The sequence below is a fragment of the Lontra canadensis genome, unplaced genomic scaffold (genome assembly GCF_010015895.1).
Source record: "Lontra canadensis isolate GAN:19392208 unplaced genomic scaffold, GSC_riverotter_1.0 scaffold43, whole genome shotgun sequence".
Classification (NCBI taxonomy): domain Eukaryota; kingdom Metazoa; phylum Chordata; class Mammalia; order Carnivora; family Mustelidae; genus Lontra; species Lontra canadensis.
Window position 1 is genome coordinate 5,336,831 of NW_022631037.1, and position 25,032 is coordinate 5,361,862.

The 25,032-nt window shown below is 41.1% G+C and overlaps 1 protein-coding gene across 1 annotated transcript in view; it reads right to left on the reverse strand.

The window, feature by feature from the left end:
* The window catches only part of ANKFN1 (ankyrin repeat and fibronectin type III domain containing 1), a 405,557-nt gene that overhangs the window by 143,657 nt on the left and 236,868 nt on the right, over positions 1 to 25,032 (reverse strand). Inside the window, exon 3 of the mRNA XM_032872010.1 lies at positions 14,861 to 14,995. The gene's annotated coding sequence lies outside the window, so the exon portion shown is untranslated. The remainder of the gene's footprint in view (positions 1 to 14,860; positions 14,996 to 25,032) is intronic.

Below are 25,032 nucleotides of genomic sequence, written 5' to 3' on the forward strand. Positions count from 1 at the left end.
AGAAGAAGAGCAGCAATTCTAGGAACAGAAAATCGACTGCTTTCTGAAAGGTAGGACGTGCCGAGAAGTGAATCTGAAGCGATGGGAAGATAGACTGCAGGGGAAAGGCCAACTCCTGGCAAGCAGTGGAGCAAAAGAGCACAAAATCCAAACTTTTAGAAGTCTGCTCCACTAAGGGACATTACTCCAAAGGCTAAGTGGGGGTGGAGCCCTCATGGGGATAGTGTGATCTCAGGACCCGTGGGGTCACAGAAAGATTGGGGGTGTCTGAGTGTGGCAGAGCTCCCAGGTATCGGAGTGGGGAAGCCAACTACAGAGACGGAGCTGAGGAGTGAGCTCTTAACTCGGAGTTACCTTAAACTGTGATCCAAGGCACAGTTGGGCCACTGCTCCTTGAGCACAGACCCCACAAGTGGCAGATCCGGGGAGACTCACTTTCTTCCTCTAGGAGGAGCTGTGCGGCAGGAATCTGCTGGGTTTGGAGACTCCTAACAGGGCCATGCACCAGAGATAGAAACGTTCGGTCACAGGCCAGGTGAGCTCGGAGTGCGGCCAGAGACCAGAGAGACAGGAGTGATTGCTTATCTCTGAGGGCGCACTGAGGAGTGGGGCCCTGAGGCTCAGCTCCTCTGGGCCGGAGACTGAGAGGCTGCCATTTTCATTCCTGTCCTCCAAAGTGGTACGGAAAGTGTTCAGGGAACAAAAGCTGTGAGAGCGAACCTGAGCAGATTACTCAGCCCAGTCCCTGGCAAGGGTACTGCAATTCCACCTCGGGCAAAGACATTTGAGAATCACTGCAACAGGCCCCTCCCCCAGAAGATCAGCAAGAACATCCAGCCAAGACCAAGTTCACCAATCAATGAGAACTATGCAACTCTAGAGCTAGGGGAAAACATCACATAGAATTCATGGATTTTCCCCCATGATCCTTTAGTCTTGCAAGGCTAAATTTTTTTAATTTTATTTTTTTTCTTATTCTATTTTTTTAACTTTTCCTCTTTCCTCTTTTAATGTTTTTTAACTAATTTATCTTAACAATACTTTTCTTAAAAAAAAATTTCGTTAAACCTTCATTGTTATAGTCATATTTTATCCCTTCATTGTTTTTAACCTTATTTTTTGTATACATATAGGTTTTTCTTTCTAAAAAATTTTGGTATACAATTTCTTCTAATAGATCAAAATGTACCCTAAATGTACCCAGAGCACAAAGCTTTGTTCTAGTCTCCAGCCTGAGCACATTCTCTCCTCTTTTTTTTTTTTCCAACCAACTTATCAATTCTTTTAGAATTTTTTAAAATTTTCATCTTTACAGTCATATTCCATCCCTTCATCGTGTTTACCCCTTATTTTTCTATATACATAAGTTTTCTTTTTTTTAAGTTTTGGGAGGTACTTTCTTCTAAAACACCCAAATACACCCAAAATCAAATGGGTGGTTCTGTTCTATTCACCAGTCTAATATATATATATATAAAATATTATTTATAATATATATATTATTATAACAAATATATTTATATAGAAATAAAAATACATAAATAAATATATAAATAAATATATGTTTATTTACTTTATTATTTCATTTTTATTTATTTTTTCCCCCTTTCTTCTTCCCCCAGTTTTAGATCTCTTCTGATTTGGCTGGCATACATTTTTCTGGGGTCTCTGCCCCGCTTTTAGTATTTTACTCTCTTGTTCATATATTCTTATCTGGATAAAATGACAAGGCAGAAAAACTCACCACAAAACAAACAAACAAACAAACAAAAAAAAAAACAAGAGGCAGTACTGACAGCTAGGGATCTAATCACGGACATTCGTACTATGTCAGAACTAGAGTTCAGAATGATGATTCTCAAGGTGCTAGCTGGGCTTGAAAAAGGCATGGAAGATATTAGAGAAACCCTTTCTGGAGAAATAAAATCCCTTTATGGAGAAATAAAAGAACTAAAGTCTAACCAAGTTGAAATTTAAAAAGCTATTAATGAGTTGCAATAAATAATGGGAGGTTCTTACTGGTAGGATAAATGAGGCAGAAGAGAGAATTCATGATATAGAAGACCAAATGATGGAGAGTAAAGAAGCTAGGCAAAAGAGAGACAAACAACTACTGGACCACAAGGGGATAAGTGGTCCATTATTTCTTTGTGTCCAAAGAAACACAATGGTAACTACTGAACCATTCAAGAGATAAGTGATACCATAAGATGAAACAATATTAGAATAATTGGGATGCCAGAAGAAGAAGAGAGGGGCAGAAGGTATATTGGAGCGAATTATATTGGAGCAAATTACAGTAGAGAATTTCCCTAATATGGCAAAGGGAACAAGCATCAAAATCCAGGAGGCACAGAGAAACCCTGTCAAAATCAATAAAAATAGGTCCACACCCCACCATCTAATAGTAAAACTTGCAAGTCTTAGTGACAAAGAGAAAATCCTGAAAGCAGCTCAGGACAAGAGGTCTGTAACATACAATGGTAGAAATGTTAAGACTGGCAGCAGACTTATCCACAGAGACCTGGCAGGCCAGAAAGAACTGGCATGATATATTCAGAGCACTAAATGAAAAAAACATGCAGCTAAGAACACTATATCCAGCGGGGCTATCTCTGGAAATAGAAAGAGAGATAAAAAGCTTCCAGGACAAACAAAAATTAAAAGAATTTGCAAACAGCAAACCAGCCCTACAGGAAATATTGAAAGGGGTCCTCTAAGCAAAGAAAGAGCCTAAAAGTAGTAGATCCAAAAGGAACAGAGACAATATACAGTAACAGTCACCTTACAGGCAATACAATGGTACTAAATTAATATCTTTCAATAGTTACTCTGAATGTAAATGGGCTAAATGCCCCACTCAAAAGACACAGGGTATCAGAATGGATAAAAAACCAAAACCCATCAAAATGCTGTCTACAAGAAACTCATTTTAGACCCAAAGACACCTTCAGATTTAAAGTTAGGGGGTGGAAAACAATTTACCATGCTAATGGACATCTAAAGAAAACTGGGGTGTCAATTCTTCTATCAGATAAATTAGATTTTAAGCCAAAGACTATAATAAGAGATGAGGAAGGACACTGTCATACTTAAAGGGTCTGTTCAACAAGAATAGCTAATAACAATAACAAATAACAAAAACAATAACAATAAGAAAAATATCTATGCCCCTAACATGGGAGCAGCCAATTATATAAACCAATTAATAACAAAATAAAACACACAGACAATAACACAATAATAGTAGGGGACTTTAACACCTCCCTCACTGAAATGGACAGATCATCCAAGCAAAAGATAAACAAGGAAATAAATGCCTTAAATGACACACTGGGCCAGATGGACATCACAGATATATTCAGAATTCCATCCCAAAACAACAGAATACACATTCTTCTCTAGTACACATGGAACATTAAAAGGATTATTCACTACAACCAAGTGGGATTTATTCCTGGGCTGCAAAGTTGGCTCAACATCTGCACATGAATCCATGTGATACAATATATTAACAAAAGAAAGAATATGAATGATATGATACTCTCAATGTCAAAATGTCAAAAAAGCATTTGACAAAGTACAGCACCCTTTCTTGATCAAAACTCTTCAAAGTATAGGAAAGTGTCATCAAAGCCATCTGTGAAAAACCCACAGTGACTATCATGCTCAAGGGGGAAGAACTGGGAGCTTTACTCCTAAGGTCAGGAAGATGGCAGGGATGTCCACTATCACCACTGCTATTCAAAATTTTGGATGTTTAATTCAAAATGGTATTACTAGAAGTTCTACCCTCAGCAACCAGACAACAAAAAGAAATAAAAGGTATCCTAATAAGCAAAGAAGAAGTCAAACTCTCACTCTTTACAGATGATATGATACTGTATGTATCAGTCCAAAAGACTCCACTGCAAAACTACTAGAACTCATACAGGAATTCAGTAACATGTCAGGATATAAAATCAATGCACAGAAATCAGTTGCATTTCTATATGCCAACAGCAAGACAGAAGAAAGAGAAATTAAGGAGTCAATCCCATTTACAATTGTACCCTAAACCATAAGATATCTAGGAACAAACCTAACAAAAGAGGCAAAGAATCTGTACTCAGAAAACTATAAAGTACTCATGAAAGAAATTGAGGGAGACACAAAGAAATGGAAAAACATTCCATGGTCACAGATTGGAAGAACAAATACTGTGAAAATGTCTATGCTACCTAAAGCAATCTAAACATTTAATGGAATCCCTATCAAAATACCATCAATTTTTTAAATAAATGAAACAAATAATCCTAAAATTTATATGGAGCCAGGAAAGACCCCAAATAGCCAGAGGAATGTTGAAAAAGAAAGCCAAAGTTGGTGGCATCACAATTCCAGACATCAAGCTCTATTACAAAGCTGTCATCATCAAGACAGTATGGTACTGGCACAAAACGAGACACAGATCATTGGAAGAGAATAGAGAGCCCAGTAATAGACTCTCAACTCTAGGGTCAATTAATCTTTGACAAAGCAAGAAAGAATGTCCAATGGAAAGAAGACAATCTCTTCAACAAATGGTGTTGGGAAAATGGGACAGCCAAATGCAGAAGAATGAAACTGGACCATTTCCTTACACCACACACAAAAACAGACTCAAAATGGATAAAGACCTCAATGTGAGACAGGAATCCATCAAAATCCTTGAGGAGAACACAGGCAGCAACCTCTTCGACCTCAGCTGCAGCAACTTCTTCCTGGGAACACTGACAAAGGCAACGGGAAGCAAGGGCAAAAATGAACTATTGGGACTTCATCAAGATAAAGAGCTTTTGTGCAGCAAAGGAAACAGTCTACAAAACCAAAAGGCAACCAACAGAATGGGAGAAGATATTTGCAAATGACATATCAGATAAAGGACTAGTATCCAAAATCTATAAAGAATTTACCAAACCCAACACCCAAGGAACAAATAATCCAATCAAGAAATGAGCAGAGGACATGAACAGACATTTCTGCAAAGAAGACATCCAAATCACCAACAGACATATGAAAAAGTGCTCAACATCACTCGGCATCAGGGAAATACAAATCAAAGCCACAATGAGATACCAACTCATACTAGTCAGAATCGCTTAAATTAACAAGTCAGGAAATGACAGATGCTGGTGAGGATGCGGAGAAAGGGGATCCCTCCTACACTGTTGGTGGGAATGCAAGCTGGTGCAGCCACTCTGGAAAACAACATGGAGTTTCCTCAAAAAGTTGAAAATAGAGCTACCCTATGACCCAGCAATTGCACTACTGGGTATTTACCCTAAAGATACAAATGTAGTGATCCAAATGGGCATGTGCACCCCAATGTTTATAGCAGCAATGTCCGCAATAGCCAAACTATGGAAAGAACCTAGATGTCCATCAACAGATGAATGGATAAAGAAGATGTGATATATATCTACAATGGAATACTATGCAGTCATCAAAAGAAATGAAATCTTGCTATTTGTGATGTAGTGGATGGAACTAGAGGGTATTATGCTGAGCAAAGTAAGTCAATCAGAAAAAGACAATTATCAGATGATCTCCCTGACATGAGGAATTTGAGAGGCAGAGTGTGGGTTGTGGGGGGTAGGGAAGGAAAAAATGAAACAAGATGGGATCGGGAGGGAGACAGACCACAAAAGACTCTTAATCTCACAAAAGAAACTGAGGGTTGCCGGCGGGAGGTGGGTAGGGAAAGGGTGGTGGGGTTATGGACACTGGGGAGGGTATGTGATATGGTGAGTGCTGTGGAATGTGTAAGCCTGATGACCTTTGACCTGTACCCCTGGGGCAAATAATACATTACATGTTAATAAAAATAATTAAAAAAAAAAAAGAAATAACATTACATACAAGAAATTCTCAGGAAGAGTTACAGCTGATTTTTCACCAGAAAACAATAGAGGCCAGAGGGAAGTGGAATGACCATTCCAAATGCCAAAACAAAGACTGTCAATAAGACTTTTAAATAAGAGTTTCTCTATACCGCAAAACAACTCTTCAAAAATGAAGGTGACAGTAAGACATTCATGGATAAAGAAATACTAACAGAATTTTACAGCAGACCTTTCCTACAAGAAATATTAAAGGGAGGGACAACTGGGTGGCTCAGTCTTTTAAGTATCTCTTTTTTTTTTTTAAGATTTATTTATTTATTTATTTATTAGACAGAGATCACGGGCAGGTAGAGAGAGAGGAGAAAGCAGGCTCCCTGCTGAGCAGAGAGCCCGATGCGGGGCTCGATCCCAGGACCCTGGGATCATGACCTGAGCCGAAGGCAGAGGCTTTAACCCACTGAGCCACCCAGGCGCCCCAAGTATCTAACTCTTGATCTCAGGATTATGAGACTGAGCCCCATGTTGGGCTCCTTACTCAGTGGAGAGTCTGCTTGAGATTCTCTTTCTTCCTCTTCCTCTGCCCCACCATAAATAAAACTTTAAAAAAGAGAGAGAAATATTAAAGGGAATCCTTCAGGCTGAAATGAAAGGATACTAGACAGTGACTCAGATCCACACAAGGAAAGAAAGAGCATTGGTAAGGAAACTATGGAGGTAAATATAAAAGGTAATAAAAATATAAGACAATATAAGTCTATCTTTTGTTTGTAAGTCTTCTATTCTGATTTAAGACAATGAAATGAAAATCAAGAAAACAATTCTATTATTGCATGACATTAAAAAGATTAAAATACTGAGGAATAAATTTAACAAAAGAAGTACAAAATCCATTAACTTTTCCTCAGTTACTGTTTTCATATGCCATATGATTCCTGCTGGGAATTTTACTAACATACTGCATCATTCCTGGAGCACCCAGATAACTGTCTAGAAAACAATAGCAACGGTACTCTCTGCATTTCTGTATTAAATTTAACTGGGGAAGAAAAAGAGACTCAAATGTTGAATGAAATACCTGATGGGCAAAACAGATACAAAATCCTAGGAGGAGAACTGGCAGGGAAATTGTTTTCCTTGTGTTAAGTCTGGGATGTCACTCTTCAGAGGGCATTCCTTGTTAGCCACTTTTACTGAAACACGCTGAGATCTATGGTTATATTTTACTCCATTCTTCAACCTCAGATAATCATGATAAGTTTTACGCACAGTATTAAAAGTAGGGACTTTGGGGTGCCTGGGTGGCTCATTTGGTGGGGTGAGTAACTCTTTGATTTAGGCTCAGGTCACAATCTCAGGGTTGTGAGATGGAGTCCTGCATCAGCTTTCACACTCAGCAGGGCGCTTGCTTGAGATTCTGTCCCCTTGTCCCTCTGCCCTTCCCACTCGTGTTGTCTCTCTCCCAAATAAATGAATAAACCTTAAAAAAAAGGTAGGGACTTTGATATAAGGCTGATCTAACTTTGGGTTTGGCTCTTCTACCTATTAACTGCATGACATTGGGCAAATTATTTACTGTCCCTAACCTTCAATTTCCTTATCATTACCAGTATTCCTTATCTCAATTATAAAAATCATGTCTAAAAAGAATATTAGAGTCTTAAATGAGACAATATATACGAATTATTTAGCAAAGTGCCTGAAAGAAACAGATGTTCAAAAAATACTTATTTCCAGCCTGCTGCTCTCAGGCAACTATTGCTTGCTGCTTTCTAGAAAGGCTTCCTTTTCTAGAATGTCATACAAATGGAATAATCACTATGCACTCTCTCTTTTCTTTAATATGCCTTCTTTAACTCGGCTTAATTATCTTGAGATTCACCTACATTGTTATGTCTAACAGTAGTTCTTCACTTTTTATTGCTGAGTAGTATTCTGTTGGATGGGTATATCCTATTAATCAATTTTTAGGCATTATGTAAATAAGGAAAAACTCTTGGAGTTTCTCTAAGGAAATAAATGTATTTTTTCTTTTCTTCATTCACAGAGGCTTTAGGGGACCTGAGCTCCAAAGAGAAGAGCAAACAGATCTGTTGATCGAAGGTGGGCTGTTCTCTGCAATACAGCTACAAGGCCAGAATTTAGGAGACAGGAAAAGAACCTGTATGGGAAAGCTAGTCTCTAGTTTTATACTTTCTTTTTCCATCCTAATAGTTTCTTTTCTCCCACAATATTTAATAAAGGTCATGTTAAATGTTACAGCCTGCCAGACATTTAAGAAAAAAAAAATACCAATTCTACACAAAACTCTTCCAAAAATTTGGTTTCATTTTTGAGGCTAGCATTGCCCTGATCCCAATACCAGAAAACAGGCATTACAAGAAAAGAAAACTACTGCTCAATGTCTATCATAAAAACAGAAGCAAAAAAGCTCAACATGATGTTAGCGAATAAAATCCAGCAATATACATAAAGGATAATACATCACAATCAAGTAGGGTTTATTCCAGGAAAGCAGGGTTATGTATAACATTCAACTGCTCATCAATGTAATTCATTTCATTAACAGAATAAAAAAAATCATATGGTCATCTTAACAGAGGCAAACAAAGAAGCATTTGACATTATTCCACATCTGTTCATTAAAAAAAAAAAAAAAAAAAGCTTCCAGGAATATAAGGGAACTTCCTCAACCTGATAAAGACAATCTACAAAAATCTGCAGACAACATTATACTTAACTATTAAAGACCAAGAGATTCCTCCTAGGATTAGTAACAAGGCGTGGATGTCCATTCCTGTCTTCTATTATACTGGGCATTCTAGCTAGAGTAGCAAGGCAAGAAAAATAAGGCATAAACACTGGAAAGAAAGCAAGCCTTCATTTGCAGATGACATAAGCATTTTGTAGAATAGTCTAAGAAATCTATAAAAATCTACCTAGCAATAAACAAAATGAAAGCAAAACTTGTACACTTGAAACTACATGACATTAATGAGTAAAATTAAAGAAAACCTAGATAAACAGAGGTGTATACTTTCTTTATGGATCAGATCAGAAGAATCAATATTGTTAAAATGTTAATTCTTCCAAACTTAACGCTAGATTCAATGCAGTCCCAATGTAGCAGTTTTTGTTTTGTTTTTGTTTTTTTTTTAAGAAATCAAAAAGCTGATTCTGAAATTTTTATAAAAATGGAAGGATCTAAAATAGCCAAAACAACTTTGAAAAAGAAAAAAAAAAGTTGTAAAGCTTACACTATCTGATTTCAAGACTTGCTATAAAGTCATGGTGATCAAGATCTGTGGTACTGGTATAAAGATAGCTCTCCAGATAAAGACTGTGGCATAAAGACAGACATACAGATTAAATGAAACCAAACAGAGAGTCTAGAAATAGTATGCACATATTTGATGGACTGATTTTTGACAAAGATGTCAAGGTAATTCAATAGGGAAGAAGTTTTCCAACAACTAGTGCTGGGACAATGAAATATCTGTATGCAAAAACAAAATCTCAACCCCTCCTTCATACCATATATAAAAAATTAACTTGAAATGAAATAGATTAGAGACCAAACTGCAAAAGCTCACACTGTAAAACTTCCAGAAAAAAACACAGGAGAAAATCTTTGTGAACTTGAATAAGACAATGATTTCTTAGGAGAGGCACAGAGAGCACAAACCATAAAACAAATTGATGAATTACACTTTATGAAAATTAAAAATTTCAATTCTTTATTACAGCATAATCCCAGCTACACTTTTAATACACCTGGACCAAGCTTTAAGGAAAGAGTGATAGTAGCCTGGAGAATCCAGACCCAAGATGGCAAAAATAATCTGTGGAGAGTGGAGCTTCCCCAGATTTACTTTAAAACCACCTATTCCCTGGGTTCTGGCTGCTTGCTCTAGTAGATAGCCTTGGCTGCCACAATTTTCCTGTCTCCAAACACAGGTATCAAGTGAAGGGTGGGTTCTGGCATGGCCCCCACCATGCTTGCTGTGACAGTAGCTGCAACAGCTCTGACCCGACCAGACCCACGGAAGGAGGCTCCAGCTTTACTCATGGCTACCATGAGGGACTGGGTCACTATCTGGAAATGTGAAAACTGGACCAAGGCGAGGCAGGGGACCGGAAGTAGCCCTCAGATGGTTTCTTCTCCATTCTTCCTTTATGGACTGTTTTGAGGGCTTCTTAGAAGCAATCACACACAAACAAACCCCTAGATGTATTTTCTCGTGAAGCCTTGGCTAGTTCAGTTACAAACCACCTATATTTGTGTTCCTTTCTTTCTCTACTCATTTCCCTTTTACCATGATGGCTCCATTCTTAATGCCCTGAGGTTGTGTCTCCCAGTACCCAACAGAACATTCACAATTGGCTTTGCCTCGGGTTTTACTTTCAAGGCAAAGACAAAATATAATAATAGCCCTATGAGAAAGTTGGGACTATCCTTATACCATCATTGGCAAGCAGGGACACTGAGGCCTGGAGAAGTTAGGTAGTTTATCTAAGATTCTATAGCCAGTAAATGGAGGAGGCAGGATTGAATCTGACTCCAAGGTCCATGCTCTTAGCAATTCTGCTATTATTCTGCCTGAGGGTGCTTGGTCTGGCTCTCTGCCAGTTTCTTCCTAGACCTTGATTCTAAAGAGAAGATCCTGTCCTTGTTATGAGTTGTGGCACATCCAGAGTCCCTTTTTCAGAGGAGTTTGGCTGTGGGACTTTCTTATCATATTCGTATTGTGAAAAAAGATCTGAGCCAGTTTGGATGAGGAGCAGTTGTAAGACAAAGCATATTAGAAACAGTAACTCTAGCCATTCTTGACAGCTGGGTAGACAGATACCTTCAGCGAAGGGAACATTTCTGACTGGGACAAGATTGCTCTTCAGGCTATGATGTGAACTACGGACCTTTACACTTCAACCTGCCTGTCACTAGACAGAAAACAAAGTGTGACCCTTCTCCTATTCCCCACCCACTCTCACCATGACAGGTATGTCTTTGATTGCTAAGGAGTGGCTGATACTGTTACACTGATAATATGTAACAGGGCGGAAGCAGCCTTTCAGGTTCCTGTGCATTTAAAAAAATATATTCAGTTGTTCAGTGATAAGTTTCCAAATGTCAGTGGTGACTTCACAGTAGGAAGAAGACTTATTTTTGAAGTTTAAAAGGATATTTATGAGGAAGAAGGTGAAAAGACAATTAATTTTGGTTCTGTAATTCGATAAACCCTTTGGGTGATCAACTTGGTAACCTATGTATCCTGTGACAGACCCTGGGACTTCAGGGGTGAGTAAGATATAGCCATAGAGTGACCGACTATCTTGGTTTGCCTGGGACTGAGGGGGTACTCAGGATGCAGGACTTTTAGTGCTAAATCTGGGAAAACCCCAGGCAAGTTGATTACCCTACCTGTACCCCAACAAGTTCACAGACTAACGAGGAAGACAGTTACACAAGTGTATGTATGTATGTTTGAAATAGTGTGATATGTAAAATTATGGAATAATGATAGTGGCTTTTACTTCTATAGCACTTTCTGAGTCAGGCACTCTTCAGAATAATACCTTTATGTGCATCAGCTCTCTGAATCCCAAAATAGCCTTGTGAAGTAAGGACAACTGTTATCCCCACCTTATGTAGTAGGGAATTAGGGAACTACTAAGAGGGCAGATCTGAAATTCAAATGGAGGCAATATGGATTTGAGAGATGATTTGAGAGCTTAGCCTTTCAACAGTGCTCTCAAATGTTTAAAGCAAGATATAGTATAGAGGGATGAGTGACAGTAGATGTCATGGGAGAAGAGGGTATGGGGGAATGAGTTAGAAATGTTGATGACTGAGCAACATTTTGAACAATGAATGAGGAATCAACGAGCAGGAAGGAAAGGAAAGGGCATTCCAGATATAAGAGCTCAGGTTAGGACATGTCATAGTATTGCTGGCGGGCTGATGTCCACAGGGGCTCTAATGGAATTCTTTTGGGCTCTGACACTTCCAAAGGATATTTCAACCTTCACACTAGGACCTTGGGAAAGAAGTCTGGAAAGATAGCAGGGCTAGGCCATCAAGGGTTTTGCATACCATTATGAAGGACAATAGATTTCAACCTGTTCACAGGAGGGAAGCACTAGAGAAAGGCTGAGATTTGCATTTTTGGAGAATCACTCTGGTAATATCCAGAGGGTGGTTTGAAGGGGACCAGTGACAGGCACAACCAAATATAAGGCCCCTGAATAAGTCCCCATGAGAGCTGGTGACTTCAACTCCAGCATGTGACAATGGGGATGGAGAGGGCTAGGCAGATTAAAAAGAGGGAGAAAGTAAGATAGACCAAACTTGGTTAGTGATTGGATGTAGAGATATAAGGAGTTAGGAAACCTGAGGATAGCTTTTGTTAGCTCTGCTTAGTTGACTAGATGCCAAATGGTTCCACCAATAATTAGGAAAAGAGGAGAAATGTAGGGGGACGAGTGGATCTAAAAGGGGAAAGATGGTGAGTTTAGCTTTCTACGTGTGACTCTCAATGGTCTAGAGGAAAACCATCTAAGTCAAGCATCCCATAAAAAGAAGGAAATAGCTTGTCCTAAGGCTACTTAATTTTCTGATCAAGAGTGAAAGAATAAAAGGGCACTTGGGTGGTTCAGTGGGTTGTGCGTCAAACTCTTGGTTTCGGCTCAGGTCGTGATCTCAGGTTGGTGAGATCAAGCCCCATATCGGGCTCTGCATTCAGAGGGAGTCTGCCTGAGATTCTCTCCTCCTCCCCCACCCCTACTCTTCACCCCTGCCCTCTGGTTAGCATGTGTGCACTCTAATAAATAAATAAATAAATCTTAAAAAAAAGAGTGAAGTGGTCATTATAAGAGAAGTTCTTAGAAACAGGTATGAAATAAATAGAAAGCAGAAGAATTAATATAACATTAAGGCAACATCCTTTGGGTTTTCCCTGAACTTAATACATTCACTTATGATAAGCTATGAGTGTCTTAATTTGTTATTCCTCCTAAGAATATTTGTTTTCTAAAAGACAGCAATATTTAACTGAATCCTTGATGAAAGAATTTCAGGTACCTTAATCCTAGAGATGGGACAATTCTGTTGGCCAATGAGTCTTCCAGAATTCCTCAAATAAATCATAGTACATTTACAGCTACTAATTCCATATGCATGGGTAGGGGGGTAATTTGAACATAAATTCTATGAAGAGGTTCTACTTATCCTTGAACTAACTCCTCTCAAAATGTTCATTTCAAAAAATTTAAGATCTTCAGTATCGTGGTGTCTTAAGTATATAAAGTTAGTTATTACTGACTAGTATTGATAAAAATTATTTACATAACCTATTTATTTGAAGTTTTTTTTTTTAAATGCCATTTTTCAGTTCTATTCCCCCTTTCTAATCCCCTGAGGATGATCATGCTTCCTTCAGAGTGCCCTGTATCCCTCTGATGAGGAATCAACACCCCATATAAACCCTCATCCACAGGTTTCTGATGCCTGGTCTCTGGATTGCCGTGTGTGAACAATGATCTTGACTCCCTATTCCATCTTTAATTGGAAAGCTTTAAGTAGTACCTCATGGATAAACTAAGTGAACTTAGCATGTCTTCTTTGAAACAATCAGGAAAGGGGGAAAAAAAAGGAAGAACAGAGATCCAGGGAAAGTAAGGGGTTTGCTAAAGGCACACAGTTTGGGAATGAGTAGAGGTGCCTTGCTATCCTGATATCTCTAACCATTAGGCAATTCCATCTCCTTCTTGTTAGAATGCCATCGTTTGTGAAATAGCCAAATCACATGGGAGAATGACCCTGCTCTGATTATTGAGTGGTCTGGGATCCTTTCTACTCTGCAAAATTTTGCCCATCTCTCAGATTTCCTAACTTTGGTTTTTATTTAGAAAAGCATGCTGTTTACTATTCTACCATCATCCATCTTTGTCAGCATCCAAGGCCACAACTCCAACTGAAAGGCCAGAGATACACTGCATATAGAGTGCACCAAAGATAGTAAACTCTATATAACATTTATATGGATTCCGAACCAACCAGAAATGGATTGGTGAGGCCCTAATGCCTTGCAGTAGCCAGGCAAAGAAAAGACGAAGAAGTCATGATAGTGGCAGTGGTGGTGGGAAAAGCAATAGCTTGCTCCATTCACCTTTCCCCTCTGCAGAGGTTGGCTTGCATCTCATCTAGGACAGGAAGAAATCAAGTGAGTACAGGGATTTTGTGTCCCAGCAGAGAAGCAAAATCAGACTTGATTATAAGTGGTACTCCCAGTGGCCTTGGCAGAGCCAAGGACCAGCAAGGGTAATAAGACCCTTACAATATCCCACTTTGAACCTGGTATGCCCTATCGACCATGTGTCTTCATAGAATAAAAGAAAGGATGTAAGGCATATGGGTACAGAAGTCAAGGTGGATCAAGCAAGGGTTTGCATGCGTGTCCACTGTATGTCCTCAGCAGGTACCTCAACATCACAGTCACGATGCTGTGTATGGGCACGCTCACCCAGGATGGACAGAATGCTGGTAGCCCACTCTGCATGTCTAGCTAGATTAAAGACAAGATGCCTGGGTTTACATTTAGGATTATCAGCACGATGGGATCCACCTTTACCTAATCCAACAGGTATTTTTTAGGTACTCAGGAACCCGACTGGGAAATGATCTGATACAACAAAAGAATATTCTATTTTTCATAGCTCTTGTTAATCTGTTTGGCAAGCACATAATGTCCTCAAGCTTGCTACAAATAAAATGCCTAATTATCAGAAATGGGGCTTCCCCACCCCCATTCTCACCTTTCCACATGGACGTGTTTGTGCTTGTGTGTGTTCTTCATGGACTGCCTGCAGCTAACTTTGGAAGATGCACATTTTTTTATATCATTTAAACCGCAGCAACACACAACATTATTTAAAAAATAATCAGTGAATTAGAAAGCCCCACATTCATATGAAGAAAGACAAAAATAAATTTTACTTACCAGTTTAGGTTGTTTGAGGCAGCAGAGGAACAAGTTGTTGGTAATTGTCCAGCGCTTTCATTCAATAAATCACATTGGCTTTGCTTTCTCCTGTGGCTCAGCCTCCGCGCAAAGCAAGCGAACCTCCTTCCTATTCTGTGTAAAGAATAAAATGCGAACAGGATCAGTTCAGGCAAGAGCTGAAGTCCATGATCACTAAGCTACTCTTGCTGCAAAATAAAAGAGCAAATGATGCATGGGGAGGAAAGGGGAGAGGAAAACAGCTTGGCTCGAATCTAGGTGTATTCTCAGGACTGCAACCCTGAGAAGGCTTGATTTCTCAATCTCTTGTGCATGTAGTAGAAGGATGCCATGACTTCAGTGTGTCTTTAGCCTATTGTGTTGGTGAGGTCCATTAGGAACGGCACGTAGGGACAAGCTTCATGGCAAACAAGCCAGAATCAGAACTGGCTGTCACTCAAGGATGAGCAGAGGGGCAGCGAGGCAGTCAGTTAGTTTTGCACTCTATCAACTGCAGGCAAAGAAATATCGTCTGGCATCCAAGAGCCCATCCAGCAATCTGTGACTGCAAATGATCGACAGCTCTCCTGGGACCAGACGCCCCCTTACTCCCACAGCTCCCTGGGATGAGCAGCACACAGGTGGCCACCGCATTCCCCCACCTAAGGCACCTGTGCAATCCTTTACAAGCTCCCAGCAAGAGGTAAGAAAGCTTCCAATCTGGTCGGAACTGCTCAAGCATTGCTAGAGTTTTCGCCTGAGCAGGTTCTGAGGAAGTAGTCTGCGTATCTCGGACTTAAGACATGAGGAGGCTCAGTCTTAGGAGGAAGATTCCAGTGCTCCTTTCATGCCGGCTACGTACCGGTGCACCTGGCTCCTTTAATGACGTTATGCCTTATGAAACACAGAGAACGAATTTCCTAGAAAGCCACTTATTTAAGCAGTTTTCATGTTTCTCTCTGAAATAAAATGGCAAATGACCTTCACAGGCTGCTTTTATGTTAGGGAGACATTGCTGATTGAGAGCACATATTAACAGCTCCCCTCCCCCCAGCACACAGATACACACACACACAGACGTCCCTAGCAACAGCATTAAGAATCTTTCTAAAGATCTCTTCAGATTCTCTCTCTGCCAATTGAAAGCTTAGCTGCTATGATGACTTCAGAAATAGTTTTGGACCCTTCTACTAGGCACTGACTCTGGTATGTTATTTATACTGAGAGCCAAATCAACTCCCAAATTTTGAATTCAACTTTGTAGCAAATCAGGAGAAAGTCTTAGTTATAAACAAGAGGGTGGAGTGTTAGTCTTTTGGCCTGGTAATTAATTAGAATCCTGGGAATGGCATCTTGTGTTCCTAAAAATCTTCCCCTTCCTAGAGACAGCATTTCATTCTGGCGGCTGACTCGTCCTAGACAAGTGTCTGCTCTGGAGTTGGGATCTGAGGCGAAACTCCGTGACTCATAAAATCTCCCATAGAGGGGCGCAGCTTAGCTTTTCACAATTGTCTTACTTTTTCTTTTCTCATTCGAAAGGCAAAATCTCTCTTTGGAATATTTTTTTTTCCCTCTCCCTCTCCTTTGACTTATTTGTCCATGGAAGCATTGCTATGAATAATCTAATTTGGCAATATTCATGCCCTTGAGGTTCAGAAGGCTATTTTTTCAACAAGGATTAAGAAAGAGTCAGGCTACCCCTTTGCAGCTTAAGCCTAAATGATCGCCAGGTAAAACTTTATCCTTATCTCTAAACAAACTTTTACTTTAATGCAGATTTACTTAAATTCTGTCTGCTGGGGAAAGCCAGGTGACTGAGTCATTCTACTAAGGTTAGGGGCTGCCTCCGAGGGGTCATGATTCAATCTGCTGTGCAAACCTAAGGGGATGAAGCTTTAGTAATGGCGCCATCGCTTCCAGGAGCAAATGCCCAAGACTAGTCATGTTATGCATCTCTTGTCCACTGCACTCATTCATCCATTCATTCCTCAATCCACTCTTAACAAACAGTACTTAAGTTTATTAAGTACTCAGTACTTGTGTCACATTGTGCTAAATATTTTAATGTTACCAAAAAGCTTATCAATGAGAACTAGCAAAATTCCCTGTAATTTGGCTCTGCCTACCTCTGTAGCCTAATTTCTTGCCCCCTTCCTACTCACCCTCCATGTTAGCCTTTTTAGATGTCTTTCAGATCCTTGGACATGCCATTCTATCTCTCAATTCCAGAATCCTGCATATGATATTCTTCTGCCCCAACACTCGGTCCCTTTTGTCTGGATAACTCATGTACAGCGCTAGAGTCTTGGCTTAAACATCACCCCTCCATGATACTCTTCTGGCCCTTGGGCTGTTAGGCTCCCCATTCTGCGGTCCTAGAGCACCTTCTTGCCCTTCATGATATCTATCACATTTTGTTCCACTTACTTGCTTTACATTAGCCATCCCTATTTTGCTCTAAGAGTTTAAGTGTGAAGTCTCCTATTCACTGCTCTATTTCCAGGCTAGCAGAATTCCTGGCACATAGAAGGCATTCGATAAATATTTAGAGAGTGTTTGGTTGAAGTGCTTAGCATGTATCTGTTGAATGAATAAACCATTTCAAAGACTAATAGTGGTCTTACAATTGAAAGGGGCCCTAAAGTTCCCTTAGTGCCATCTAAATTTTTCTTGCCAACTGGCCATCCAGTGAAGTCTCACCTCCTCTAATTATTTCTTCTCGATTCATCTCAGCCCAGAGTGATCACACACTTATTTTGTCCCCTGGCCTCCAGCACTTTCAGGGCATGTTCTTGCTTTTTGTTTTCCAGCTGTTTCCCAGCCGTCATTTCCTCTCTATAGACTAGTATTGCCCATAATGCCAAGCATAAGCCTGCAGTTATTTGATGCTTGATACATTCAATAGCAAATATTTGAACAGGGAGTTAAATGATCAGTCTTAGGTGCCTGGGTGGCTCAGTCAGTTAAGCGTTTGCCTTCAGCTCAGGTCATGATCCCAGGGTCCTGGAATCGAGCCCCACGTCGGGCTCCCTGCTTAGCGGAGAGCCTGCTTCCTCCTCCCACTCTGGTGCTCGTCCTGCTTGTGTGCGCGCTCTCTCTCTCTCTCTCTCTTTCTCTCCCTCTGACAAACAAAATCTTTAAAAGACACGATCAGAGTTGCACTTTAGGAATATTACTCTGGTATTGTGGAAGAATGGATTACATTGGCCAGGCCGAGACAGGACTCTAATAATGACCACAGCACAGAGATAGAATTTAAAAACAGCTTTGTGTTTCTTTTCCTCCGCCTCCCCCCACCACCCCACCCTCCACATCATAATACCCGTGTTCTCATCTGGAACGCTGAGAATGTTTGTTCCACACTCAGCACTTCCCCTCCACCCAATTCCACCCCCAGAGTTAGCTCACTTGCTTAGGTTATTTGTGAACATGTCTCACTAATTCAAGCTCCTCTGAAGACAGGGATTACATTTTAGCTCACCTGTATCTTCTTTCTTTAGCCATCACACTGCCTGGCCTGGTGTCTCTAGAGTTAAGTGCTCAGTCAGTATTAAGAAAAACACCTTCTTTATGCAAAGCGCCGGATAAAGCACTATGATGAGGCGGGGACCAAAGATGAAGAGGTCTCTTTTCAACGATAAAAGGGCTCTCTTTAGGGAGAGAGAATCAGTACTTCCTTCCTAGATGCTTAGGGAAGATTCACAGAGAAGTTCCCGTTTGCACTGATCTGGCAGAATGAAGACCTCTAGGGGTTGAACAGAAGAGAAGGAAATGGAGTTGATGCACAGAATTCCTACAATGTTTAGGGAAGGACAAGTAATCCAGCTGGGCTGGAGTACATGTGGAGGGTAAGATCTAATAGAATTCCAGCTGCAGAAATAGGTTGGGGTGGGATCAGGGTATGTATGAATTTGATGTTAGAGTTTGGACATTTTTCCTAGAGGTGACAGGGATTTGGGCAGGAGAATGGCAGCGCCGAGGATTAAGCTCCCTCTGGTCTAGCCACTGAGGCCCGAGAACTGAAGTGGGGAGAGCCAGGAAGCAGGAAGATGTGGATGGCCAGGGCCTGTGGAACTGGAAAACAGAAGCTGACCGTCGGGCACACTCTGGAGGAGGACCTGTCAGTCAGCGGTGCAGCTGAGAGTGAAGGAAGATGGGAGAGGGAATAAGCAAGAAGCTGAAGATGGCTTGAACGTTTTAACTTGTGTGACAGCAGATGATGGTGACACCAAGGATGCGGGTGCACAAACACAGGGCTAATGTAGGCATTCATGACATGGTCTGTGCATCTTGTGAAGGTAGAGGCAAGAGCAAGAGGCCAAGTCCTTGCAGCCATGTGGAAAGTGCCTGGACTGCTCTGAAGAAGCCATTCAATAGTGGCCAGAGAGGTCAGTTCAGGCTGTGGTGGACCAACTACCCCTGGCAACACGCAGGGCCATCTGCAAGGGAACAGACACAGAGTCTCCCCAGAAAGAGGACTTCCCGGTGCCGGACTTCCTATCTCAGAGTTGTGGAGCTTGGTGGAAGAAAGTCTAGCTGGCGGTGAGGAGTTTGAGTCCTGGAGATGCATCTCACTGGCTGAGTGACCTTGGGTAAGTTATTTCCTATCCACCAGGTCTCAGCTTTCTGACTTGGCAAGTGAGGGAGTGGGGCCAGTTACTTCAAAGGCCCCTTTTGTACTCTCCTCTGATTTGTGAAGTGCCACGTTGAGAATTTCAGGATACTTGTGAAATAAGGCCAAAGCCCACCAACATCAGAGGCTAGCAATGTCCACTCTCTCCTGCAAAACCATGTCCTTATTTTGAGAATGTTCATATATCACCGCAAATGCATGTCTGCCCTGTGGTTAGTTCTATGTGGTTAGTTTGTAAGACATAAATTTAAATTGATCGCTTTTTGATGACCTTTTTCTAACAATTTTTCACTCTTTTTTTCAGCAAAGATTTTTTTTTTTTGGGGGGGGGGGTGCCTTTTCATCGGAGTTTCAAAATTAAATTATGGGAAGAAAGCAGCAGTCCCTTACTCCGGTCAGCAAAGAGTCTGGCCAGCCTGCTTCCGCTCCCTAATCTCCTGACCTTCCTCAGGGCGCGGCCACTCAGGAACAGCTCTGATTCTTTTTTCAAAAATAAAATGTGCTACTTATCAAAAGCTGCTCAAAAGGAGACCAAAAAAAAAAAAAAATTCCAAAAACCTAACACCCCAGGGTGTATCTGAACATGCTTATTATGCGTGAAGTTGTTAGTCATGAATGTAAAACTCTTCCTCCTCCTCCCTCTCAATTACTAAGCCCCGAAGAAAAAAGGAAGCGGCGGTGGGGGAGGGCAGCGGCTATTGTCTAAAGCAGACCTTTTCAAAGGGTGCAGACTGTTCATAGGCGTGCTATTTCTTGATTATTTTGTTTTAAGCACCAGCTGACCTTTCAGACTAAAAGTAAAGGTCCCAAAATATCCCGAGAAACTCTCTTGCCCCCCCACCCCCACCGGCCCTGCCTAAGTCTTGGAGACTAGACTCATGACGTTCAGAAAGACTCTTCAAAAAGAGATGGGCCGTGTGACTTCTGCTGTGATTTGATGACAGAGTGTTTATCTGAACTAATCATGTGAGATTTTCCAGTGCTGGATTTTTGAGAAATGGGATTCTCTTAAGGAGGTTACAAACACTTCACTGAAAGCTTTCCAAGAACGGCTTCATGCCGCCTCTCAGCAGCCTCTCGCTGGGCTGTAGCACCGATGTGATAATCAGGGTCTGAGCTTCTGAAAAGTCTTCTTGTTCTGCCTGCCACCCTCCTTTCAGTCATCATAAGAATTCTCAAACTATGAATCCCCTATTGTCTGCGTGAGCCCGGGATCCCCCACACCATGCCGGGGAAGGAATGTGAACCTCCTAGGTCTGGTCCTAAGCCTCAACCCTGTCCAGCAGGTCACAAAGCCCCATTTATACTCGGCTCCAAAGTTTTATCATAATTCTTTATCTGCTCAGCCCCATATATCCTCTCGGGCAGTCAGGAGACGTTTGGTAATGAAGCCCATTTATCCTCATTTTCTCAATCGGCACACTTACGGTTCTAATATTTATGTTCACACTGTCCTAATTTTGAATGTCAAAGATACTATATGAGACAAGTAGCATTGCCAAAGGATAATTGAACTGCGAAGAGTTCACCAGAGACGGAGGTGCAATCTGCTTTGTCATACTACCAATCACTGCATCACCAATAGTTAATTTCAACAGCATGGTGGAAATGGAGGAACAAATACTGCCATTCATTCGACCCCTCCCGTGTGGCGTGCAGCACCGGCACTGCATTCTCCCTCTCTGCGAAGAGGACTATCCGCTTTTTACTGGTGAGGAAACTAAGGCTCAAAGAGATTAATAAACTGGTTTCTGTGCATTTGGGGGCTGAGCTGAGACTCAAACCCAGACCTCTGACAATGAAGCTCAAAGCATTTGTACCTCTCTCCTTTGCCTCCTCCCAGAAATACAGTTTGTGAGTAACTTTAAATTAGTATAATGTAGCTATTTTTCATCACAAATACGTACAGAATTTTGAACTTAGGGCTGTTGAAAGGTTTTGGCCAACTGAATATGGAGATCTGTTCTGGTAAGTATTAGCACCCTGTTAGGTCAGAGTAAGAATTTGTGGCATATGGTTCACCTATCAATAGGTGGCAGTATTCACCTAAATCTCTCCAAGAGGAATTCGCACAGGTCACTTCTCCTCACAACCATCCCCAAGGCCATCTACATTCTTTGATGCACTGGATTTTATCATAAAGAATAGCATTTACAATAATTGAGCTGCTAACTGGATCTTCACCTTGCCTTTGGAGAGTGAGACCTGGACTGTAGTGGGTTGTGTGATAGGGAGTCGTGCCATCACAGAGACCTCGGGAACCACCCTCCATTCACGACATTTGTTTGGCCATTTCTTTGGGGAAAGTCTTTTGTTTGCAACAGGAAGCCAAAGATGATTTGTGTCTTCACCTACTTTAAGGATGTTATGCAGAATTTTTGAATAATTTAAAAATAAAATTATTAATGCCGTAGGATTTGGTAATTCAGATGCTTGTAATTCAGAGAAAGTTTGCTCAGATCAGGATGATAAAGCAACTGGCAGACCTCATGGTTTCAGTGTGGTTTCAAAATCTATGTATATGTACACGCATCCGGCAAATGAATGAATCTTCACCAGGATGCATGAAAACTGGGTCCGTAAAGTAAGTGCTCAATTCACAAGTCAAAGCGGTCAAGTTGATGAGGTCAGACGATTGAAGCATAAATGACCACTAGATTTCAGGCAGACTCTTCTCTTCCCCCTAATCCTATGTATCCTCTTCTCTTTTTTTCTGTAAAGAAAATCTTCGTAACAAAAATACCTTTAGTTAAAAGTATTAGTACAGAATCTGTCTCTATTTTCCAGCTTCTTGTAATAAGAGTCTGCCGGGTAGGATTTAGTTTTACAAAGTCAGGAAAACAGGTGTGGTGGCTGATAAAAGTTAGATAAGCTGAGAGAGTCTTAGGCCTATTTTTATGTTGACTTCCCCATATTCATTTGGGATACCTGGAATTGATTGTCAGAAACGACAGAGAAGCACAGAGCTATTAGATGAGGAGTCCTGACTCTCAGAAAGGATGAGGAGTCCTGACTCTCAGAAATTAAGAAGGTGACTCAAGAAGATTCTCAGGAGACGAGGTTCAAAAGAATTCAGACTGGCTGGTGAATGAAGGTGAAAGGCTTCAGAGACGGCATCTTAACTTTCTCTTTTATGTTTCCAAATGGAATGAGTGTCTTTCTCTCCTCTCACTGCAGCATTTGTAACTAATGTTAGTGCGCTCTGTACAGTCTACCTTCGCTAGAATTACCTGAGGCCCCACTTCCCTTACTGGACTGAGATCTCCAGGACAGCGGGACTCAGGCCTCCCTAACTTTCGATTTTGCCTCTCAGCTCAAGGACCTGGGCCTTGTGTATGGTAGATGATGTCCAATACATATAGGTTTGGTTGAACTGAATTAGAGAACTCAGATAAACACATCTTACACTTCCCTTCCTAGATTTAAAGAAAAATCGCAGCTCGGGTGTTAGAAACCATGCCTGGGTCACATTTCTTGTTTGTCATCTGGTTCTTTCATTTTAAGATTGCATTGGTAAGTGACTGAAGGCATATCATGCCAAAGCCCACCCCATGCCCCAGAACCATTAGTTAACTAATTTTATATCCTTGGCAAGGCCACCTTATTTTGTAGGATGCCCTGGCCACATGAAGGTTAAATGCAGAGGTAGGCAAAAAAGCTGTTACAAGGGACGTTAAGTGACCTGCATCTAGTAGATCATTCCAATCACTAATGTTTCCTGCTTTTGTGGTTTAGAGACCCAACCTGCACTGAAAAGCCCAGCACTACAATGCTGTTTCCTAATGGTAGCTATCATTGTTTCCCATATTAGGGCATAGCTAAGCACAAGGGGACATTCATCTTCAAAAGCTTACAAAATTACATTCAACCCATTAGGCATATCAGGAGCTATTGCCATGCTTGGGAAATGAATTACCCAGCTGAATATCACAGGCATAATGACGTTGTCAGCAGCAACAGTGCAGTCGTAGATTGTCTGATTATGTGTTGACTGTGCTGGCCATTCAGGGACACACCAGGAAGGAAACAGTTTTCATAGTGTCCACCACATTCTCAGCCCTGTCTCCAGCCTTGGTAATAAACCTGATATCCCTAGAAGCACATGAAAACAACAGCAGCAGCAAACCACAAAGAGCATCTTCTTATTCCTGGCATGGCTGGAGTCTCTCCCTTCCTGTGGCTCCAATCTGTCATCTTCTTTAAAAAAATGACCACGACAAGGAGTGTAAGTTTAGATTCTGGCCCTCCAAACAAACATCTCACAACGGGCTTCCTCAGCCTTTGTTAACCTCAAAATAAATAGCAGTCCAGCAAGAAAGCTTTGGCTTCGTGGGTGGGATTTACACCTCTTCTTTGAGTCAAAGATGGAGGCAGGCTGAGTTGTTCCTTTCTGCACAAAGGTCTGCCTGAGCAGGTTGACAGGTAGTATCTCTTGACATCAACTGGAATCTTCTCAAAGAGTTTCCTGACTTTAAAAAAGCAAAAACAGGGGCGCCTGGGTGGCTCACTGGGTTAAAGCCTCTGCCTTCAGCTCAGGTCATGATCTCAGGGTTCTGGGATCGAGCCCCGAGTCGGGTTCTCTGTTTGGCAGGGAGCCTGCTTTCCCCCGCCCCCCGCCTACTTGTGATCTCTGTCAAAAAAATAAAATCTTAAAAAAAAAAAAAATTAAATAAAAAAATAAAAAAGCAAAAACAAAAACAAAAACCCCAAACCCAAAAAACCCACAGAAAAACAAAAAACGAAAGCCAAACAACTTGAGGCTTTCTCCTCTCAGCTCTCTAGAGCTGAGCGACGCCCAGCTCTAACATGCTCTGATACCAAGAGGCTGCTAGAGAGCTTAGCATATAAAAAGAGTCCCTGCCACAAAGACAAAATGCTTTATTTCTATCCAGTGACTCTTGGTTTGTATTGGAAATAGGTTCTGATACTTCAGAACCAATGGACATGAACTTTCTTTCCCTGGGGTGCAATGAAATCTGCTTTTAGAACTCATTATTTACCAGGAATGCTTGCTTTAAAAATGAAAAAGAATGTAGATGTATCTCATTCATTAATAGAGCTCTATATCTATTCAGACTTTCTTTGGATAAAACCAGCAAGATATTTCTATTGGAGGGGCTGGTGCTCTTTACATCCTCACCAACCATACTGCACGAGAGCGTTGGATCCTCTGATTATTGGAGGTGGCCCCATGCAGTGGGTAGTGACTTGCATGAGTAATCTGGGTAGTTCTGGTGGTGAGGCAAGCCATAAAGCAAATTCTTCTCTTTCCACCCTCATTTGTTTTTGTCTCCTGAGTACCAACCACAATGAGTTTCCGTAAATTCATCTGGGAATACTATTTTCTGCTTGGAGATTAAGTCCAGGTTTAAGTTGGATTCTAGATCCTAAGACCAAATTTCAGAGAGATCCCCTGACCCTTGGTTAACTGATAAATAAATCTCAGGAGGTCTTCCCTCTTTCCAGGTTTTCCTTCTCCATTTACTTTGCAGCCCGAGAGTCCTTTAGATGATCCCTGTGTGGCTGGCTTAGGATCCAG